We start from the raw sequence: 17,532 nt of genomic DNA, 5'->3' as shown, positions 1-17,532 counted from the left end.
GCATGCAATGGACGCATTGATGAACGCATAGTCAGATCGGGCACACTGCCGTTCCCATCCATGGGATTCCCAAGACTACCCCAATGCAGAAGAAACCTGAAGAGCACAACTCAGAATGTAATGTGAAGGCACAGCATCCAATTCACCTTTGTAAGTACAGATAGGGCAAATGCATGCCACCGGCACCCAGGCCAGCAGCCATGCTACAGCATCACACTACCAACATCACATAGGCCAGCGCTGGCACAGGCTCTGTACACATGCAGCCACTCCCAGCCAAAGTCAGACTCCCCAAATGCTCACCCCTGGCTTGCTGCTCATGCTCCTTCAAACGTGCATCCAGCTCAGGTTCTGTCACCGCCAAGAAGCGCCCCATTAGTGGTGTCATGCTGCGCCGTGCCAAACGCCCAGTGCGAGGAAGCAGCCCCAAGGTCATCTTCGCCACATTCTTTGACAGCCGGCTGATGTCGTCCCATCTCTTGTGGCAGTGGGTGCGCTGTCGGTTTGAGACCCCCAGAGCTCGCACCTTTGCTGCAATGGCACTCCACACGGCCTTACGCTGGTGTACTTTGAGCTGCAGGCATGGGAGACAAGAGGGGGAAATGATCAGTGACACAGTGTCATGTACCGACATCTATCAGTATAGCAGCAAGATACAAAATCATAACATATCCAATGATATGTCAATCAGAGACTATAGTACAGCTCACATGGGACACCTGCATGGGAAAAGCTGATGTTAAAGCATGCAGGTGTGAGGGGGAACACAGTCCCTGAACATTTCACGCACATGCAGGATGCCAGCACTGAAACACCTATGTAGCCTGCCCACATCTCCAGTCCATTGTTGTTTTGAGCAACAGGTACATCACATGTCAACCTGTGTTTGGGGGTGGACTCACTGTGTCCAAGACTGTGCAGCCATCAATGTCCCTGTCTTGTGAATAGATGAATGTGTCATGGTGGTCACATTGAGGGACATGATCTCACAAATACAAAATGCCATTCACAAGGGCAGTTGTGTACAAAATACAGTGCTGAGATGGCCCATAGCTGGAGTGCAATGTGAAAAGACTGATGTCATACTCTGTCAGTTAAGTGAGGTGTCCTTGTCTTTGTAGGCGGGGACTGTGCAGGCCAGCTGGGTTCACACTGAGATGGACTACATTGGCACACACAGCCATCCAGCCAAGCAAGCACTGTCCTGACTACAGCATGAACAACCTCCTATGTCACTGTATGGCTGAAAACACAACACAGGTCACTCATACATACATGTGCAGGGAGGGAAAGCTGTGGCATTGGGTACACACACCCTCCCACTGGAGACAGCATGTCAGGCAGTGCATGACATTATTCCACACTCCCAGGCACATACTGCATCAGTCCAACTACATGTGTGGCCCCCCCTGCCCTACCCCACCACTGTCGAAGACTTACCACAACATTTGGGGCACCATATAGTCGTGTGAGCACCTCGTCCACCAGGACCTCCAGCTCCTCGCTCGTGAAGGGACTGGCACGGATCTTCTCTGTCCTTGCCATCACTGTGGACATGAGAGAACAGCGGCGGAATTGGGTGGTGAGGGGTCTCAGGCAGCAGTCCCTGAAGGCAGCAGCAGGTGAGGGGTCTCAGGCAGCAGTCCCTGGAGGCAGCAGCAGGTGAGGGGTCACAGGCAGCAGTCCCTGGAGGCAGCAGCAGGTGAGGGGTCTCTGGCAGCAGGCTCTGGGAGCAGTGGAAATGTGAGGTTCACTCCCACACACATATATAGCCCCCTGGGGTCGTGTCAAAGGTGCCAAGCTGCAGCAATTGGTGGTCCAGGTCTGCCTCTTTCAAATGCACCCAATGACCGCCTCCGCGGTGGCGGAGCACGCCTACCGCGATCTTCAAAATTGCATCATGCCACCGCAATCATGGCTCCCATTGGCTGTAAGGGCATGCTCCATGGCGGCGACACAACACTGGGGCCCGGGGTGCGCTACCGCTATGGTGCATCTTTCAAATGCAGCCAATGTCCGCTTCCGCGGTGGCGGAGCACGCCTACCGCGATCTTCAAAATTGCATCATGCCACCGCTATCGAGCTTCGCATTGGCTCTAGGGCAAGCTCCATGGGGGCCCGGTGTGCGCTACCGCGATTTTAGCGGCGGAGCATGCCATCCGCCATTTCCACATGTCTCCATGCCTATCAGTACCGCACTTGTGTGAATGGGGGTGCTGGTGACACCACCGGAGCCAGGCGGTAGCTACCACGATTTGGGTGCCATACATTGACATGAGGCTCCACCATTCATGCGGCGGAGCATGCCAACCGCCATTTCCACATATCTCCATACCTATCAGTACCGTACTTGTGTGAATGGGGGTGCTGGTGACACACCGCCGCGGCCAGGCGGTAGCTTCCGCAATTTGGGTGCCATACAAATGCAATGGCCATCTGTCAAACATCAACAGGGCACAGTGCCAACATTGTCAATGAAACATCATTGTGCACACGATGCCAATTTTCCATTTACTCCACTGATGGCTACACATGCCATGTTTGTGTGTGTGTTTCGTATATTGGCCTGTACCCACTCGCATGTCACTTATGGATTTGATGTTGGTGTAGGAAGGACAGTGTTGTTCTGGGCTCTACAATGTGTACACATGTCAATGTGTCGAGGTGCAGTGACAATCACAGCGATGCTCGCCTCAATGAATGATGAACTATGTTGCATTGCCTCTCATGTCTGCTCATGCACACATTCATCATTCCAGCGCCGACTGTGGACATTGTGTGGTGGATGTGTGCCAGGTTGTAATGAGGCATTGAGGGTTGACAGGTACAGCAGCTAGGTATGAGACAGTGGGTTTGATTAGTTACACATATGCCGGATGCTATACTCCCAGGCGTGCCCATTTTAAATGTGGCCGTATCCCTATGTGCATTCACATTGACCAAGGTGGTGTTTGAGGTACTTGTCTTGTGTAAGTTGGCAGGTGTGGCCTTTGTGTACATGAAGGTGTCCCTACATGTGAGCTGGTCTGTAACTCAATATTGATGGCAGTCATTGTTGTCGTTGTGTCATCCAGAACATGATATGCTGTGCACATCTCATGATGTATTGCATTGACATGTGTTCACTATCATCTCCAATAGGTGGAGGCCAAATTTGATTAGTCACTTGACGGTGCTGGAGGACATGGAGGATGTTGCAATCATGCGGAAATGCCGCGTGGACAGAACCACCCTGAAAACCGTTTGTGATCTGTTGGAGCCCCACCTGCAGCCTCGCAGGACATATCCAACAGCTTTCACCCCTACTTATAAGGTGATGGCGGCCCTGCATTTTTTTGCCACTGGATCGTTCCAAGAGACAGTGGCCAGCGCTGGTGGGATGTCACAACCGATGTTCAGCATGGTGCTGCGTGATATACTGTCCGCCATGATGCTTTACAATTACAGATACATCCATTTCCCCAGGGGTGCTGAATTGCCAGCTGTGAAGGGAGACTTCTATCCCCTTGGACACATCCCCAATGTTGTTGGTGCCATTGATTGCACCCATGTTGGGCTTGTGCCACCACATGCAAGTGACAACATTTACCGCAATCGCAAGCATTACCACTCCATCAATGTGCAGGTGGTGTGCCTGGCAGATGTGACCGTGTGTGCCAAATTCCCCGGCTTGGCCCATCACTCCTACATCCTGCGGAAAAGCATTGTGCCCCAGCTGATGGCTAATCTGCTTCCCGAGCGTGCATGGATTGTGAGTGAGTATGCCTAGTCGTGTGGTGTGCTGGGTGTGTGACATGCTGCCCTCAGCCTCTGCAAAATTGCAATGTCTATTTGTGTTTGTCATACCTAGGTGACTCTGCATATCCCAACCGTCCCTGGTTGCTGAGCCCACTGCGGAATCCCAGGAGCTCGGCTGAAGTCCGCTACAATGAGGCCAACAAGGTCATGTTGTGTGGTGGAGCGTACTTTTGGTCTGCTCAAGTCACGTTTCCGCTGCCTGGACAAGACCGGAGGTGCACTGGCATACTCGCCCGAAAAGGTGTGTCAGATTGTAGTGGCATGCTGCATGCTCCACAACCTAGCCATTCGCAAGGAGATTCCCGTGCTCCTGGATGATGGTGAGGACCCAAGGCCCCAGCCTGCAAACCAAGCTGTGTCCAGTGATAAGGACAGTGGAGAGGAGGAAGGTGTTGACCTGCGTGAACAGCTCATCACCCGCTACTTCACTTGAAGGTGGTTGTCAATGTGCAACATACCTATTGTCTGCTGATATTGCTGTTGTCGTGAAGGGGCATGTGAGAATTGTAGCAGCAGCCAGTTGTAGACTCAGCAGTGTTTGGCAATGTTTCTGGGACATGTCATTTGGGAACATCTACAGGACGTGTATGTTGACACTTGTTGGCCATTGTGACATGTGCATGTTGGGTTATGTATGGTAGGGGTTGTGTGATGTCTGTGATGCCACACTCAGACCAGTGAAAGTAGTTCTGTTGTGTTTCCCTAGGTGCCTTCGACTTCTCCTTGCCTACATACAGCCCACGCTCCTGGTACATTGTGATCATGTTGAAGACTGTACATCCTGCAATAAAGACGGAGCAGACACGACAACATGTGTATAAGGATAATTTATTTGCAATGGCGAGATGCGAGGGGGGTGTACATTTCCATTGGGGGGTGGGGTGGAGCAGTGAGTTGACAGTTGTGGTAGATGAGATAATCGAGTAGTCACCACATTGATGTGGTGACCCAGTACAACAGACATATGCCATTCACAAGGCAGTGTGGGGAAGGACAGTCCAACAAGTCAATGCAGTGGTGGAGAGGGTTGCCATCATGGCTGGCTCCGTGACTGGCGTCTGGCAGGTGCTTTGCCTCCAGATACTCCCAGGGTCTTCTTGGGACGGCCCCTTCGTTGTTTGGCGGGGGGCCCTGCTGCAGGGCCAGTGGGGTGTTAGGACTCACGGGAGGTTTCCTCCTTTTAAAGCAACGCCAGGTACCATTTCCCCTCTACAAGATCAGTTAAAGTCAGTTAATCCCTTTAGCTGGAGTGCTTGTTGGCACCAATGGAACTCCAAGATGGCAGCCAACATGCACATACTGCTACAGCACACTGCTGTCAGCAGTCTAGTCTTTTAGGCTTCAGGATACCTGGTGAAGTGTGCTTCAACATTCCACTGCGCACTTCACTGAAGAAACTAGGAGAAGAGAATCTCTTTTCCTTGCGTCTTGTCCGTTAGCTAGGGTAGTTTGCAGAAAACACGGGGTTAGCTTCGTCGGAATCAAATCATCCCCTTCAGATTCAGGTTAGTGTAAAATAAGTTAAATAAAGAATAACTCTAAGAGAATATAAATAAGGTGGTCAAGGTTCAAGGTTGAAGGCCTTGTTAAATGAAGTTACCTTGGGTAGCAGGAACTATGATATGTGTTTAAGGGCGTAAACTAAATTGTGTGCTGAAACACGAAGGTTCTTTGTTCAGCCTACACTGTCAGTAATTTTCGAATCTGTCAGACACGGGCGCATTAACTCAAGCGCCGCGTCTGTCTTTAAAAACAAAAGCTTCCTGAAGCTCTCACGAGCAAATGTAAATAGTGAAACGCGGGCACATTAACTCAAGTGCCGCGTTTGTCTAAAACAATGTTAAAGCTTTCAGGAAGCTCTCACGAGCAAAAGACATAAAGCAAACGCGGGCATTCTTTCTACTTGCCGCACGTCAAAATGAAATGTTAACAGCTTACCAATTCGTTTGATGCGATCGCGGTTTCTCCTCACATTGCGTTGTAGGAAAGCAAACTGCTTAATTAAAAATAGCTAAGGATTAACGCCGGCAACGTTCACCTCATGCCGCGCATTAAATAAAGCACCACAGTTAAGCCAGCAGCTTCTGAATAAAAAAGATTTGAAGGGAGCTTTTACACGCAGTGTCTTATAGGGTATTTAAGATTCCTAAAATATTATTTTCCAGACTAAAAGATTTAGAGAAACATTTCCGTTCATCAAATTAAAAGAGGTTATAAACAATAAGGGCCTAAGCTTCAAAAAGGGCTTAAAATTGAAACCCCAAATAAACCTCTACGTTTAGCAATAAATTAAGGAGACAAAGCTTGTTCTCCTAACAGAACCAGAATCCCGATAGAAAATCTCACTCTAATCTCTTCCAAGTAAGTAGTAGTGAGAAAAGGAAGCCAGACAGTATTTGAGAAGGAATAAAAGGCAAACACACTTACCTTTTTTCTCTTGCGTAAAGGGTTCAGGAAAATCCAGTGCAGAGCGAACCTAAGGTAAAAGAAGAGAATAGAGTGAAGACTTCTCATACCTACATTGCTGATAAATATGAGAAGTAAGAAGAGAAGCAAAGTTCCCGAGACATTCTGGTAAGACAAATAATCTATATTTTAAATAGTAGAAAGAACAGTAAGTGAAAGGTACAATCAATTTTAATTAAATGTAATTGTAAACAGACCTGTAAGAAGAAGAAGAATTAACGATGCAGAACAGGCAGATCTTGGAGCAGTCTCTTCTCTGTCCCAACCCCTTTCCCCCTCAAGAATTTACCTGTGACAGGGTATAGAGACCTAACAGGAAGTGTTCTGAGAAGGGAATGAGGATCTAGCGTCATACCGCTCCTGTGCTGTTCAGATTGTTACAAGCTATTCCCCTGACATGGGGTCTGAGGACTCACCCCTCTCTGTGGGCGCAGGGGAGGATGGGGAACTGTCATCATGCGGCCCACCAGAGGGAGGTGGAGGTGTTGTCTGTGGCGCATGCCTGTACCTCAGTTCCGCCACTGCTGGCCCAAGAGGTCCACGATTTGTCCCATGCGGGTGTTGATGGATCTCATCAGCAGGATGAGTTCGTGCAACAGTTCATCCGACCGGCCCGTTCATCCCTGAGCCTGTTCGTATGCGCCCAGGACTCTGGTGATGTGTTCCAGGGATTGGGTCCCAGCCTCCTGGTATCTGTGGGTGACCCTGCCCCTCCCACCTGCCCTGCTGCAACGGACCTGTTGTCTCACCACTGTGGGCACCCGCATCCTCTCCCTGCCCTCCTCCGTCGGTGGTGTGTCCTGGTCATCTTCTGGGAGAGGGAGGGTGTTGCAGGCAGCACTGGTGGTGGTGGTGGCAGTGGTCGCACAGGCCGTGACAGCAGGGGTCTGCTGTGAAGTTGTTGTTGGCGCAGATGTGGTGGGGGACGATGGGGTCCTGGAACCTGTTGCTCCCTGGCACACCAGATGGGCCGGCTTCAAGCTCATCGTCCATGGAATCCTATGAGTCAACATCCGAGAGTCCATGTACCGGGGGGGAGACTGGCTCTGCAGGTTGCTGGTGTTGTCCTCTGCAGTGAGTTCTTGGTCACCTATGGGTCAGATGGGAAATGATCATTGTAGTGCACCCGGCAAGCTTTGTATTAGCTGTGTGTCATTCACTTTTTGTACACTGCACAATTGACAGATCATCACATTGTTTACTCTGTGCACTAATGTGCTTCCTGACATGATGCAGTGGTACAGGCATTACTTGTCCATGGTGTGAGGTGTCAAGGCATACCATGCGACCCGTGCACAATTAAGGATTACAGGGACTTGTTGCAATCTAGGGATTGGCACAACATGTGTTTAATTGAGAACTCATTGTTTATTTGTCTGACCTGGCAGACGTCACATCTGGCCATGGACTGGCCATTGTCATCTCCTGCATACCTTGATTTGTACCACCACACATGCTTTCATATTTTTCGAATGGTCCTTGTTGCACTTGCCCCATGGCGATGTACATGTAAATAGGTGCTGTGCATGATTGTGCCCTGACTTTCTTCTACTTGTGCATTGGTGTGTCACACTTTGGTAGCTGTGACAGTTTCCTTAGCTTACCTGTGTGCACACTGTGCTTGGCAATGGGGTAGGTATGCCTCTTTGTGCAATGAGAGTTGTCATATGGCACCATTTAATTTGTGACGAATGGGTGGGTGCACGTCCTGGCTACTTACCTGAAATGTGCCCACATTTGGATTTGTTATGTCACACATGTGTGTGTGCGTGGTGACAGCTTACATCCTGCTCAGTGGGGTCACGGTCCAGAATCATAGGTCTACCTACCTGTAAGTTTGTTTGGTGTACTGCAATGGCTTCCAACTGCTTCTAGGTGGGGAATGTTGAGAGGAGTAGTGCAGGCCTCCCACACCCAGACACCCTCACTGTGAAGATGGCTACCTACCTGTAAGTTGATGAGGGTAATGTAATGGCTGACACATGCTTCTGGGTGGGGTGGGTGGAGGGCTCCATCTTGCTGATGCTGTGGGACAAGGGGGCCTGGTGGGAGTTGTAGTGCTGTCTGCCTGTACACATGCCCCCATGGTAATGCTGGTAGCTACGTTTGGGGTGAATGGGAGTGGGTGAATGTTGGATCTGTGAGACATGTTTTTGTGAGTGTGTGGTGCAGATGGATGGAATTTGTCCTAGGTGGTGTAGCTTTGTAATTGTGCAAGACAGTACATAGCAGAGTGGTGGTAGTCATTTGTTTGTACTTACCAGCCTCCACTCCCCCGGCTACTCCGGTGAGATTCTCTGGATGCAGTATGGCAAACACCTTCTCCTCCCATGGTGTGAATGGTTTTTGTGGAATGGGAGGGCCACCGCCAGTCCTCTGAGCCAGCTCACGGTTCTTGCTCCTCCTCTCCTTGACCACCCTCTTCAGATCATGCCACCGCTTCATGATCTCCTCTTTTGATCTTGGGGTGGTCCCTACTGCATTGACCCTTTGGACTATCCTTGCCCACATTTGTGTCCTTGTGGCTAATGGTGTCTGTTGGACCAGGCTACCAAAAAGATGTGGTTCCACTCTGACTATCTCATCTACCATGACTGTCAACTCACTGTCTGTGAATTTGGGCATTTTCTGTGTGGCCATGGTGTGTGGTGTGCAAAGTGGTTGTGGGTGCAGGAGTGTGAGTGGTGGTTATGGTTGTGATGTGTATGGTGTATGTTGTGCAGAGGGGTTAGTTGTGCAGGTGTGGAAGTGGTGGTGGTGCTGTGTGTGGAGTGGTGTGGCTAGTGATGTTGTGTCCTTTGCCTCTCCTGTCAGCTGGGGTATGTGCCCTTCTCTCATGGAGTATTGCAAAGGATTGTAGTCAGGGAAGGGGCTGGTTTTATACTCAGCTATGTGGGGGTGTCCAATTGAGGTGTTGCTGTCAGATGTATTGTCCTGGGATTTGTGTGTTTCTTTTTGCCATGTGGTTGTGTCATTGGGGTGTGTTTTGTGTATTTGGGGGCCATGGCTGGTTTTCTGTGTGCACTTTTTGGCCTTCTTGTGGGTTTTTTGCTTCGTCCGCCATATTTTTTAAGGATCATCCGCAGCGGTGGCTGTGCTTCAGCTCTTCCGCTGGCTCTCCCATTAATCCCATTGTGCGACTGCGGCGTTCGGAGACAGCGGTACGTACCACGGGACTGTCGGGGATATCCTAATTTCCCGTGCGGTGTCTCCGCTATACTTGCGGCGGGTTGGTGTTTTTCCGCTGCGGATCCGACCGCGGCGGATGGATTTTGGCCATCTCCGCCCGCTACGGGTGGTTTTTCATCTATTTTGATAAAACGAAGTGCCTGAGCTAAGCGTGGAGCGGATCACTGGACACATAGCACAAGGAGAAGAGTAACCATAACAATTTCTATTTACACAGCTTAGAAATTTGCAGGAGGCAGGATCCATTTTTTATAAAGCACTATATGGGTGATTTCCATTTCATCATCGTTGTTGCAGAATCTTAAACAACTTATTGATTGCTGTGTGTTCAGCAATGAGAAAGGCTGTGCTTTCAGGACTTAGAGGCTGATTACGAGAATCGAGCGTGCGATGGCGCAGCAGTGTTGCTCCAATGTTTTGCCGATTACGACGTTCACCATCGAACAAGCATTGAGAAAGTTGGAAGTTTGGCACTTGTGGTGTACATAGCGCACAGCTGCCACTGGTGGGGCCTCACAGCACTCTTGCTGTATGAGTTTTATTTTATGAATGCCTAGAAGAACTGAATTTTTAGTCCATTTATTACAGAAACCCCCTCGAACTCTCCTTATTGCCGTCGGGCTCGCTCGCTCGCATAGTTTGATTCGGTCTGCATACGCCTCACCAGTTCCAAATTACACCAGCCGCCCCTGATGGCTGGGTCTAAACTGTAATGGTGTGGCGAGCAAAAACCAATGGATTTAACTCTGATATGTGACTGGGGGGGAATGCTTGATTGGCTCAGCATCCGTCCATAATCTGTTCTTTTTGAGTGTATGAGGATCATAGCTGCATTTTAATGAATTTTTTTTTTTTTAAAGGCATGCCTTTTACTGTGAATCTGTTCTAAAATCTTGTCAATCCCGGTTTCATTACAGAGGGTTATTAACCGTTTATACCAAAGATATCTTACTGTCCTACTTGGTAGAGAGTTCTTGGATGAAAATGAAAAAAGCTTATGCAGACTCCACTTTGGTCTATTTGATATTGGCGAGACACCCCAACACTGGGAAAAACCTAAGATCATCGGATGTCGGTAGATTATGTTATCAGAGTAATGGGAGTTTAGCCCACATCCTGTGCTGCTGTCACACCCTACTTGGTAAAAGAAAAGGTTTATAATTTCCAGCCTTCCAATGATTAGGCTTTATAACATGTACTGCTGCAGTGAAAGGATGTTTCAACGCCGCTGGTATGCATCTGAGTTTTTAAATAATTTTAGCACTGAATAAGCTGGGTGTATTGACTCTGGATCTAACAGCCTTTTTAAATACCTCAACAAATGCTAACAGCGACCCTCTGCTTGGGAACCACACATTGTGAACTGACAGCCTTGCTACTCTTTTATTAGTGATACTGATTTTATTGCTCTAGCTGGTATCATTCGTTTTTCCCATTATTTTCAGCTGCTCTGATGTCACTGAGTACTCTGGCAAATGTAATATCATTCCTTTGATTGGCCTTGTAATAATATGAACATATTGATGTGTTTTGTATGTATTATTGGTATTTAGTTTAGTGGTTACTGCATTTTAGTCAGTATTATGAGTTTTCAACAGTTCTCTGTTTAGCGTATGGTTATTATAAAGTTCTGACGTACTTGAATACTTTGACAATTGTTATATCCCTCCCTTGTTTGGTAATCAAATTTTGTTAATTGCCCGATTTGTCAGCCATTTATTATGGATATGTATTTTATTGGTTACTGTGCTCTTAATAAGAATAGAGAGTGTTTTTTATTCAGTGCTCTGAACTGTTTTCGTGCTAGTGGTTGTAATGGTTTTAGTTAATTGCACAAAAAAAATATTATTATTATTATTGTTGTTGTTGTTGTTGTTGTTGTTATAATTATTATATAGATAGTTCATGATAAAAAAAAGTTCAAGGAAGAAGTGTGAGAAATCCAGTATGTCTGAAACATGGAGAGAGTGTTGGTAATGTTTGGGGAAGAGAATATTAGTTGGAAGCCTATGTTGTGCCCAGCAGAGGATGTCAGACTACCAGTAAAAGCAATACGTGTGGCGACATTGCTAGTGGGGGGTATTACATAAAAATATGCCTTGAACTAACATGGCAACAATTGTTGCACTGGGGCTAGGTGGTGGCTAGGAAAAAAGAAGTACGCAGAGAGAGGCGTGAGTGTCGTACTTTAAAATTTGGGACTGCGTAGGAGGCAGGGCCCTACCCCTGTCTATCCCGGTATTAGTGAACCGCAAATGGTCAATGCGGTATGTACAAGTGCTTTGTGTAACGTTTTAGCTATGAATGCACTATGTATACGTTATTATACATTGACTCCGTGGGTTCCATTTTGTAGCGGTGGCCATCTTATGGTTGCCCTCACATAGGCTATATAGCATGAAGCGAAAACGGGCCTTTTAGAGCACATGTGCCTTTCTTTGACTTTTCTGTGACCTGGGCAGCTTGGCTCCCCCATCCCAGGTCAAACTGGTCTCACGAGTTTCCCGTCCTCTGGCCACCTGTGATTAGCATCAGGGCTTGACACACCATAAAGTCTTTTCATCCTACACAAGCCTCCCGGCTAATCTCTTTCACACCTGACTGTTCCTGCTTTATGGCTTGTTTCCCGAAACAGGAGATGCTCATGTTTATTGGGGCCTATCGATATCTGATGTGGGATCTGAGCCTTGCTGGGTAAATAATTACGGGCTGGCTTAACTGGAATGTGGGATGGTCATCATGACTCTGCCTTTTTGTTTGCAATGTATAAATGTGAATGACCAACTGCAAGAGAAGGGCGGTGTTGCCCAGAGCGTAACATCCTCCATAAAAGAGGAGACTGGTTTCTGTTCTGCAGACTGCCTCATTCAGTTGCTAAGACTTCTGTGTGACGTAGTCTCACTCATTTGAGTTTAATAAAGATGTATTTTCATATTTCAGCTTCTGTTGCCAAGTTCTTTGTTATATTATCAAGATATGCAGAATTCTATAATACCACATCAGGAAGTACTCGAAGTCATAGGGTGCTACCCCTAGCACCTCTGGGGTCTCAAAAATTGGCGTACTTCAGATGGCGCCCACCAGCGCGGCCTCATCAGAGAAGTGACTTTCTGTGCGAGTGATCTTGTCAGGAGACTGAAATCTACTGAGGAGGACAGAACGGGATTCTACCAAGAAGGTACTCTGTGCACAGGGATTCTGGAGATTCTTTGATTATGCAGCCCAGTATATTTCTGCTCTTCCTGATTTTGATCCTCCACATGATGTCACTCAAAAGGTGAGAAAAAGAACCCTTTTGGCGTGAGTATTATAGAAGACGTTTGGTCATGTAGAACTTGACAATTAGAATTTGGATAACCTTTTGATTATTAAGAATAAGAATTAAGTATAAGTGGGTCGCTCCCAGTCCTTTGGTTCTTTGGGTCTTTAATTTGGTTATCGCAATTACCAAAGCCGAGGGGTTGGTTTCTGATTTGGTCATTGAAATTACCAAAACCGAGGGTCTCGCATATTTGCGAGTGTATTGGTAGAGATAACCCCTTGAAGTTTGAAGCTAGATTAGTGAGCTATAAGATGCCTGATGTTAGCAAATTTGGAAATGTAGCTTTTGGTTTGTATAGGTTTGGATATGCGAATTGCAATTTGTGTAGGCAGGTAATGAGGAGATATTTCTCCATTTGGTTTGGATTATAATAATTGCATTTTCCGCAGTATTTTTGGCATGCCTGTTTGTAAGCTCAGATGGAAAAATGTGTTGCTTTTTGTTTTGAAAGGTACCATAGTGTGGGAAATATCTAAATAGGTTAAATTTAAAAACATATTTCTTCCTTGGTGATTTTGTATCCCCAGGGAATTAAAATATAACATAATACAAAACAAGGATCCTTTGTTCTGCGCAGTTTCATGAATGAAGATATGCAGAACGATTTTGTGTGGTGTTCTGCTAGGCAAAGCTAGTGAATTGAGCGCATTCACTACTTCTTGGACATGCATCTGTCTGTGGGGCTGTTTATGCAGCCTTTTGGAACACTATTGAAAAGCGTTGCTTGTAAATATGACCTACAACTAGTATTTGCAAATGGTTTGTTTCAAGTATAGTCTGTGAGCTGTTCTTTCTTTCTGTCATGCGTATTGATTTGTAAGTCAACTGTGTGTTTAAATGTCTGTGGTTTTTTTCATTAGTGCAACTTCTGTAAGTAAATTGCGACGGCGCTATTTATGAAAAATGGCTAAAGCGCGCTGTATTGTCTGTTTAACCCCTTTCTGTTTATGTCTGAAATTAGCTCAATATGTGTTTGTGGGTATTCTGATGTTTCCAGTCTGTTAAGTAAATTGTTGGTTAATTAATATCAAGTAGAAACTTAAAAAAGAAATCCAGAAACGAACCATGTGACGTGCTAAAATAGCTATATGGTGCTCTTTAATTTATAGAATGAGCAATTGTGCACATATACAAAACTGCCGTTAAATGCTTAAAGGATAAAATTAGAAAGACCAATAGATATAAATCAGGCCCCAAAAACGAAATTATCTATTTTTGCAAAAGTAAATAAATTTACAGCATTTTCCTTTGATGCATTGTATTAGATGTTCACAGGCAAACTTTTCAGCTGCAGTATATTTGAGAGAAATGTTCATTCAGCCAGCACCTTCCCAGTTGAACACGGGTGGAATTTTGCAGAACCGTCCTTTTAAATGAAAGTGGCCCAAAAATGTGACGCGTTTCAAATTGGGCTTATGCGCTTAGGCTTGTGAGTTAAATGTGTCCAAAATGATAGGCAAGGGATGCAGCTTGTTTTTTATACATGGAATTATCACAAAAACGAATAATTGGGATTTTTTAAAAAGAAAATTATTAATAATTGAAAAATTATTTTAAAAAAATAAGTGCTTTTCAAAATCGTTTTCTGATATTAATAAAGCTTAATACTCATACTATGACCTCCTAGCATTAAAATTTGATTTGAGTTGTGTTGCATCACTAAAATGACAAGCATTCGCGTGTACAATTTTCCCTTGGCGCAGGCGCAAACAAGCTCATTTTTATAAAGTATAAGTTATTATTTCCAACGCCTGACTCATGGGTTACGTAATGGACATTCTGGTAATGCATATTATGCACAAAAATTGTAGGATATTCATTTTTTAATGCCAAAAGAATGAAAGTCGAATTTGGGTAGAAAACACTGTTTGAACTGCATTTTCTTCCATTCAGAGTACTTTTTAAAGTGTCTCAGACTTCAGTAAATGCATACGTTTAGGTTTGATATATATTTACAGGTTTTGCCTTCTTATGATTCAATGAGTCAATGTGCCAGTACAAAGGCTTGTTTTAATATCAGGGTTGAAGGTTCTAACTTTAGCTGTGTCTGTCACGATACTACTGAACACGCTACGAAAAACAAGACCTTTTTAAAAACTTGGAGAAATTAATTAAAATATGGTATCGCAACCCGCAACTATTTGATGTTAATAAAAAACGGCCTTAATGGAGTTAGCACCCATATAGAGAAAGAGAAATGGAGAATTTTTTTTTTTTGATGAAGGAAAAAGAGGATGTTTGTGAGCAGGTACGTGATGAAGTCAGTAATGATAGAGGGGTGGAGAAATGTAGAATTACGGTTATAGGAACTAGGTAATACGTAGGAAGGAGAAGAACAATTGGGAAAATAGAATGCCGTGGAGGGAAGAGAGATGATGAAGGGGAGTAATAAAGACATGAAGAGTAGCGTGAGGAAGGTTAGATTGACGAAGGGAATAAAAAGGAATGTGGTATCGGTTTGAGTAAGTAGGAGGGGAAAGATGAGATTGCAGGTTCTAGCAGTAGGGGTGAAAATATTGTAATTACCTAACGGGAGGCACTGAGTTTCATATGCTAATATGAAAGCGACGAACAGAGCTTGAATAAAGGCAAGTGACTAAATGATGAAGAAAATATCAAAACTCATTGCAAATGCAATTCGCAGTGCCAGTGGACTGGGGCAGAAAGCGGTCCCAATTGCTGGAGTTCAGTCTAACTTTAGCTAGGCCTACTGAGACGTTCTTTCATTTAAGGTTGTTGAAATGTGTACCATTACATAGGATTGTAACAAGGATTTATTCTAAAAAGTGGTATGTGTGTTATTAAGTTTCGTGAATTATTCACAGTAAATGTAGTTTAATAATCTGGGAATAGAGAATTTTTTTTTTAGCGCCTAAAAAGGAGAAATTATTTTTCAAAATAGAGTGAATTATTGCAAGTTAGGAGGAATTAGGAAGGCCTTCTGGCTTTGACGAATTCAGAGTGTCAGAAGCTGGGGGTTGGGAGAGCTGCAGAGGCTGGCTCGGTCACGCTGCTGAGATGCTATCTTTCCCGTAAACAATGGAGTTGACATTTATGACCTTTTAAATTAGGGCCTTGCCTCTGTGGAATGCAGAATGACCTTGCTACACGGGCCTCTAAAGGTGGGGTTTCTGGTTTCTCCATAGCATCGCTAAAACTAAAGAACTTAATTCCAAAGGGAAAATATAGCAAAGGGGTTTTCTTTGAAAGTCCAAACATCATGTTAAATGCTTTGCAGATACATTGGTGCTCTAAAAAAAAAATAGAATGATGCCTGCTATAGTCGCTCTTCTTTAACAGAAAACGAAGTGTTGCATTAAGTCTTAGACAGACAAAAAGATTCTAAAATTTTTTTTAAGGCTACATGCCTAAATGTGAACGAATTGCTATCATGAATTGTTCTTGCTAGTCCTGTATGTTAGAAGAGAGACGGTATATTTGACAGCAGATTTCCATTGCCTGGTGATCTACTGTCAAAAAGGAGGGTAAGTATTTTAAACCTGACAAATTAAACAGGCCCAAATATTGGGTTTTGGGCTGCAGTTTTACAGTGCATAAAGTACATGACATGGTGTTGTGTGTCACCGCTTATTTTACATATGCTATTGTTTTGTCTATGCTTTTTTTGTGCTTGATATACAGCAAGTATATCTGATGGCTTGACGTTTTGTGCGTTTTTATTATTTTTTGCATGTTTTCGTTGTTTTGGTTGCTGCTTTTTATACTATTACAAGTTTACCTGTGTTGTGAGGGGATGGTCATGACGATGCCCATCGCTACGCAACAGTTGGTTGAACTTGTTCTGGTTACTAAATTCCACAGCTAATGATATTTCATGCTGTGAACATGAGAGGCAGCACTTTACCAGTGCATGTCTAAATTGGCTATAATGGTATTACAGAAAACTAAAAGAGATCTACAGGATCAAAGTGTGTCACCTGCAGTTAGTCACTTACTGCCCTTTCCCTTAATGGAACAGGCAGCCTTACATTTATGTATCCTTGATTGGACCTAAGGATGAAATTATAGATCTGTGACTCAAGGTGGCCTAATTTCTATATTGCATTAGTTAATGGTGTCCTGTCTCCTAAGTAGCATATGGCCTTTGCTTCTTAAAAGGAAACTAGGTTTTCATTTTTCCCTGCAGAAGGAACTGGAACATTAGCTAAGATTACCGTATATGGTGTAGTCGCCAGCCGTAGAGTTAAAATGTATGTAACTTTGGCCTTTTGTGTATCACCCGTACTCTTGGTGTAGTGTCACATGCCTGACTATCACCCAAGTAAATTCTTGTCCTTCCTATAGATTCCTATTTTTTTTATTGCTTTTGTTGCTTCTTCCCTGACCGATGTCGCATCACGCTTAGTTATTGGGGATTTTAGTTGTGTCCCAGTTCCAATTCCCTTTTCTGTATTCCTTTCACCAGTCAGCCCATTTATTATTGTAGGTGTATTGTTCAGGTACACACTTCCAGACTGCAGTGATGCACCAGGAACCTCCATATTATGTATAATCCCCTCTTGTATGACCAGACTGGTTTTCAAGAATTGTCCCTAGGCCTGCTTCAATGTTTTCCAGCCTGACTGTCAAGTATATTATATTATAGTAAGACAAGTTTTCCATCCCGATAAGAGATAACTTACGTTTACCTTTTTTGAACATGACGAATTTTCAATGTCTAATTTTTAATGTGGTTTTTACCCTTTTTGTTCCTGCTGCTTTAATTTTCGGTGGGATCAGAAGTTTCTAATCATGCA

The sequence above is a fragment of the Triturus cristatus genome, chromosome 2_2 (genome assembly GCF_964204655.1).
Source record: "Triturus cristatus chromosome 2_2, aTriCri1.1, whole genome shotgun sequence".
Lineage (NCBI taxonomy): Eukaryota > Metazoa > Chordata > Amphibia > Caudata > Salamandridae > Triturus > Triturus cristatus.
Note: the sequence above shows the minus strand (reverse complement) of the source record.